A 6,475-nucleotide genomic window follows, 5' to 3' on the forward strand; every position below is an offset into this window, starting at 1 on the left:
GACAAAAATCGGCCATAACCTGTTTATATCAAAAAGCCCCAAATTTGCTCAAGAACACAAACCCTAGATTACTCTAAATTTGAAGTTTAAGGCTTCTAATTATGTTAAATAGCATCAATCTAGGTTATACAAGTATAATACATAAACAATTTAAGCATAATTACACTAAAAAGCATCAAATTCAAATTGGGAAAAAAATTGCTCAAGAACACTAATTTTCGGATTAAATGGTGTTTAGGTGTAGAAATTTACCGTTTTTCTTGAGTAATTCCTTGATAGCATCCTTCTCAACATGATTTTAGTAAAAGATTTGATGATTAACGGTTAAAAATTGTGATTTTGGGGTGTTTTTGCGTGTTTTTTCGGAGTATTTTCGCAGTGTTTTTTTTTTCTGTGTTGGGACTGATCAGTTCAATCAATATATATTTTTTTTCTGGATTTTGCATCCTCTGCGAGTCGCGGTGGATTTCCCTTTCAAACTCCGCAACTCGCGGAGTTTGTATATTTTTTTTATATATCTTATACTAATTAAAACAATTAATTAATTAATTTTAAAATTTTGTTTCCCTTGTTATTTAGGACGAGGTCGTTTCGGATCGATGTCCTAATCCGTCCTTCGATAAAATTTTAAAATTTGTCTTTTTGTAACGATTGTTTTTTAAAAGCTAAGATTTTTGGGTTTTTTAATGTTTTTGGCATACTTTAATTCAATAAGATTAAAAATAATGATAATAAAAGTTCTCGTCCCTCCCTTGGGTAAAGCAATTTCGGTTCAAAGACCTAGTCTTCAACTTACGACGAATTTTAAAAATCATATTTTTAACTTAATGAGATAAAGTAAATTTTTGTTTTTAAATTCACACAATTTAAATATAAAATTCAAAATTAATATTAAAAATTCACACCAAACTTAAAATTTGAAATGCATAAAATTAAAAATTCATATTTTAAAAATTAAAAATTCACACCAAACTTAATTTAAAAATTCATATTATAAATTCACACCAAACTTAATTTAAAAATTTTTCAAATATTTATAATTTTAAATATATTGTTTTTACAAAGTTTACAATATTAATTTAAGATTTAAATATTAATTTTAAAAACATGGTAAAAATAAAATTAAAAATCTTTTTGGCTTTTTATCCCACTTTAATCAATCAAATATTATCAAAAATATGCGCCAAAGTCCAAATATTATTCAAAACATCAAGGTTGCAGGGGCGTTACAAAGTCCAAATGGCATGCGTTTGTAAGTAAAAGTACCATAAGGCCACGTGAATGTGGTTTTCTCTTGATCTTCAGGTGCTATTGGAATTTGAAAATATCCGGAAAATCCATCTAGAAAACAATAGTAACTATTTCCGGCTAATCTTTCCAACATTTGATCAATGAAAGGTAAGGGAAAGTGATCTTTTCTGGTGGCGTCATTTAATTTTCTATAATCAATACATACACGCCATCCTGTTACAGTCCTAGTAGGAATAAGCTCATTTTTCTCATTTGTAATGACAGTCATGCCACCCTTCTTAGGCACGCATTGAACTGGGCTTACCCATGGACTATCAGAAATTGGATATATCAAACCTGCATCTAGCAGTTTAATAATCTCTTTCTTAACTACATCTTGCATATTAGGATTTAGTCTTCGTTGGCGTTGCACATACGTTTTATGACCTTCTTTCATAAGGATTTTATGTGTGCAATACGAAGGACTTATTCCTTTAATATCATGAATCTTCCATGCAATGGCTGGTTTATGAGCTTTCAACACAGAAATGAGTTGTGATTTCTCATTTTCAGTAAGAGAAGACGATATTATTACAGGTAATTCAGATTCACCATGTAAATAAGCGTATTCCAAATGGTTTGGAAGTGGTTTTAACTCTAATTTCGGAGGTTCTTCTATCGATGATTTGTATCGATATCTGTCTTCTTCTTTTAGCATTTGAATTTCTTCTGTTGTTGGTTCATATCCATTAGCTATAAGTGTAGCTAACATTTCAGCTTCATCAATTGGTTCATTACCTTCTCCTAAAGAACATTCTCCTGTTCCTTGTAATTCTAGAAATTCTTCTAATAATTCTGCATGTGCATCTATAGTTTGAATATAATAACATGTATCATCTGCAGATTGCGGTTGTTGCATTGCTCTATCAACTGAAAAGGTAACACTCTCATCCTCTATACTTAGGGTCAATTTCTTACCGAACACGTCTATCATTGCTTTTGCCGTGTTTAAGAATGGTCTTCCTAATATGAGAGGAACTTGAGAATCTTCTTCCATGTCCAGAACAACAAAATCTACTGGAAATACTAAAGTACCAACTTTAACTAGCATATTCTCCATTATCCCTCTAGGATATTTTATTGATCTATCGGATAGTTTTATGCTTATTCTGGTTGGTTTCAATTCTCCAAGGTCTAGTTTAGCGTATAGTGAATACGGCATTAGATTTATACTAGCACCTAAATCTGTCAATGCTTCTATTGAACTAAGACTACCCAGAAAACATGAAATTGTGAAACTTCCTGGATCAGATAGTTTTTCTGGTATCTTATTCAACAGTACTGCTGAACAATTAGCATTCATGGTAACAGCCGAGAGTTCTTCCATTTTCTTTCTATTTGAGATTAGATCTTTCAAGAATTTAGCATATCTAGGCATTCCTGAAATCACATCAATGAAAGGAAGATTTACATTTATCTGTTTAAACATATCCAAGAATTTGGATTGCTCGGCTTCAAGTTTCTCTTTCTTCATTTTACTCGGGTAAGGAAGTGGTGGTTGGTATGGTTTAACATAAGGTTTAGCCTTAACTGTGTTATCTTCGTTAACCTTTTCAACTACCGGTTCTTTTTCCTTATCTTGATTAGGTTGGGGTTCTTGTGGAGTAGGAATAGCTTCATCAGAAGTTACAGGTATTTCAGGTGGTTTAAGTGTTGTACCACTTCTTGTGGTAATGGCTTTAGCTGTTTCATTCCGGGGGTTAGCATTTGTATCACTAGGTAGACTTCCTGGTTTTCTTTCACCTATTAACCTTGCTAGGTTACTTACTTCTTGTTCCAGATTTTGAATAGAAGCTTGTTGATTTCTAAATGCTTGAGCATTTTGTTCATTGGTTTGTTTTTGAGATGTGAAAAACTGCGTTTGAGTTTCAACTAGCTTCGTCATCATATCTTCTAAATTCGGCTTTTTATCATCGGTTTGTTGTGGTGATTTGTTTTGAAAATTAGGTCTTTGCTGATTGTAAGTATTGTTGGATACGTGTTGATTGCCAGGACCTTGTTGGTTGTTGTATGGAATATTTCTGTTATAATTCTGGTTTTGATTGTAAATTGGTCTTGGCGGATGATAATTATTCTGATAATTATTTCCAGGCCTTTGGTTTATGTATGAAATATTCTCTCTTTGTTCCATTGTTAATTCAATACTGAGACAATCTTTTGTCAAAGGTGGTCCTCCACACTGCTCACAACTAATTCGTATTGAGTGAATATCTTTAGTCATCTTTTCCATTCGTCTCTCGACAGCATCTATCTTTGCGGAAATGGAATCTAAGTCATGGCTAGAATCGGCTCTAGCTGCTTTAGATGATCTAACGATATCTTTTTCTTGGTGCCACTCATGTGAGTGGGAAGCAGTGTTATCAATAATTTTGTAAGCATCAGTTTCGGTTTTCTTCATAATAGAACCACCAGCTGCTATATCTATGTCTTTCCTTGTAGTGATGTTGCATCCTTGGTAGAATATTTATACTATTTGACAGGTATCTAAACCATGTTGCGGACATCCTCTTAATAACTTTCCAAATCTTGTCCACACCTCATATAGAGTTTCATTTGGCTTCTGTGTAAACGTAACAATTTCTGCTTGAAGTCTTACGGCTTTAGATGCAGGAAAGAATTGTTTAAGAAATTTTTCAACTAAAACATCTCATGTATCAATCGCCCCTTCAGGTAACGATTCCAACCAATCTTTGGCTTCTCCCTTTAAAGTCCAGGGAAATAACATGAGATATATCTGTTCATCCTCCACTTTTCGGATTTTAAATAGTGTGCAGATCCTATTAAAGGTACGTAGATGTTCATTTGGATCTTCCTTCGGCGCACCACTAAATTGGCATTGATTAGTCACCATGTATAGAATTTGTCCTTTGATTTCATAATCTAGCGCATTAATGTCTGGATGAGTAATTGCGTGACCTTGGCCAGTGCGTTTAGCTCTCATTCGGTCTTCCATACTTAAAGGTTCCAGATTCTCCATAATTGAATTTGTTGAATCAGAATCACTAGAGGATTCTGATTTAATGGTTCGTTCCTCAACAATCTCTGTTTGAATGATTGGTGGTTCCGGAGGAAAGTTTAGTGGTTCAGGATCTACGAATCGTTCCTGAGTATTCTCCGGATTCTCAATTGTGAGGTCGGGTTCAAAAAATGGATTATCGGAAATTTGAACTGGAGTACTTGGTAGACTGGATGACGATTCTAAAGAAAAATCAACGGCAGTAATATTTGCTAAATGTCTTGATCTAGTTACAGGTGGTGAACGTACAAAAGGTGGTGAACGTCTTGCTCGGTGCATTCACTGAATATCCTATTAGTTTTTAAAAGGAAAGAAAAATTATAATAAGTTATCCAATCAATAGACTTTTCTGATTTTGCCCACGTTTCGAATAGCTAAAAGATGCAGCAGAGGGGCAGGATTCGTTTGGTCTCAATACAATTGAGGACTGTTTGGCTCCAATAACCCGGTCCACGTACAAATCCAACTATTACTACGAACCAGAAAATTTTGATGTCTATCAATTTAACCACTTAAAATAAATTTTCGTAATTTTAAGAAATTTAGATAAGAAGTAGAATAAAAATCTATGTCCTAAAACTAGAATAGCGAGAAATAAGAAAGAAAAAGAGCTCGTCGGAAAAAGGTCGAAAAAGAAAAATAAGAAAGAAAAATAAAAGATGACGGAAAAATAAAAGAAACTTATAAAACTTAAAAACACTTGACTAACCTAACCTTATTACAGCAACTAACTTAAAATTAAAATCGCAAATTGAGATTACTAATTGGAATGATAATTGATACATAGGTAAAAGTCGTCTAAAAATATTAAAGCTTACAGGAAAAACTAAATCCCAAATGGAAATAACTTAAAAAGAAACTAAAACTTAAAAAGGCGTCGCAAAATTCTAAAATACCTAAATCTTAGTCTAAAGAAAAAGCACTTAAGGAATTCTACGGCAAAGCCTAAAAATCTAGAAGTAAAAATAACTATGGCAAAAACTAAGTTTAAAACTAAATATGAGCTAAAAATACAAATATTACGCTAAAACGATTAAAAAGGGACAAAATATAAAATATACAAAAAGTTGTAAAAAGTACAATTTTTATAAAAATATTATTTTTATATTATTTATTTATTAAAACTATTAATTTTACAATTTAATTAAACTAATTAAACAAAATAATAATAAAAACTAAAATAAATAATTAATTAAAACCTAATTAGGGTTTTATAATAATAATTATAATAATTACCCTTAATTAATGCTTGATTAGGGTTCTGTGTACCCGTGTCAGAGTGGCTCCGCGAGTTGCGGTATTTCAAGCAGCAAACCCCGCGAGTCGCGGGGTTCCAAAATTCAACTCTGGAACAATTTAAATTGACGCGTTTTTTTTCTTTCTATTTTATATTTTATATTTTTATATTTTCTGTTTATATTAAGATATTTGTATAATAAAAACTTATATTTAAAAACTTAAATAAAAATAGAACTACTTTATAATTTTTAAAAATATCTTAAAAATAGATTTATATATATTAAATTTTTTTCTTTTTCTCAGTTTTTAATTTATAAAATATATTTATAAAATAAATTAAATAAAACTTATATTTTTACAAACTAAAGAAACTTATAAAACTTAAATATTTATCAAACTCCTAAAAATATTTATATTTTTGTTTTTATTTTAATATTTTTGAATATTTAAAACGTATTTTTATAAAAACGAATTTTAATAAAAGTAAACTTAAAATCTTTTTTTTTTAATTAGCGTTGCGCTTCCGACGTTTAAGAGTTCCCCAGCAGCGGCGCCAAAAATACTTGATGTTATGCGAGGTGTATAGAAAATAGCTATTATATTTTACAAGGAAATACTATTAAATACGATACAATTTTACACAAGATATTTATTTATTTAGAGAATGGATATACTTAAACCTTGCTACAACACTTATAGGCAGTGTACCTAATCGTACAGTAGTGTAGTTTTTAGTAAGTCTGGTTCGTTCCACAGGGAAATCTTTAAACAAAGCTTAACGCTATATTAGTTTACTTTTATAAAAATACAAATATATATATAAGTAATATTATTATTATAAAGGAGGTTTTTTACCGTTTAATGACCGGTTTGTCGATTTTAAAACTTTAGTCGCAGTTAAAACCAAATGTAAAGTAACAAATAAATACA

Source organism: Rutidosis leptorrhynchoides, chromosome 3, assembly GCF_046630445.1.
Source record: "Rutidosis leptorrhynchoides isolate AG116_Rl617_1_P2 chromosome 3, CSIRO_AGI_Rlap_v1, whole genome shotgun sequence".
Taxonomy (NCBI): Eukaryota; Viridiplantae; Streptophyta; class Magnoliopsida; order Asterales; family Asteraceae; genus Rutidosis; species Rutidosis leptorrhynchoides.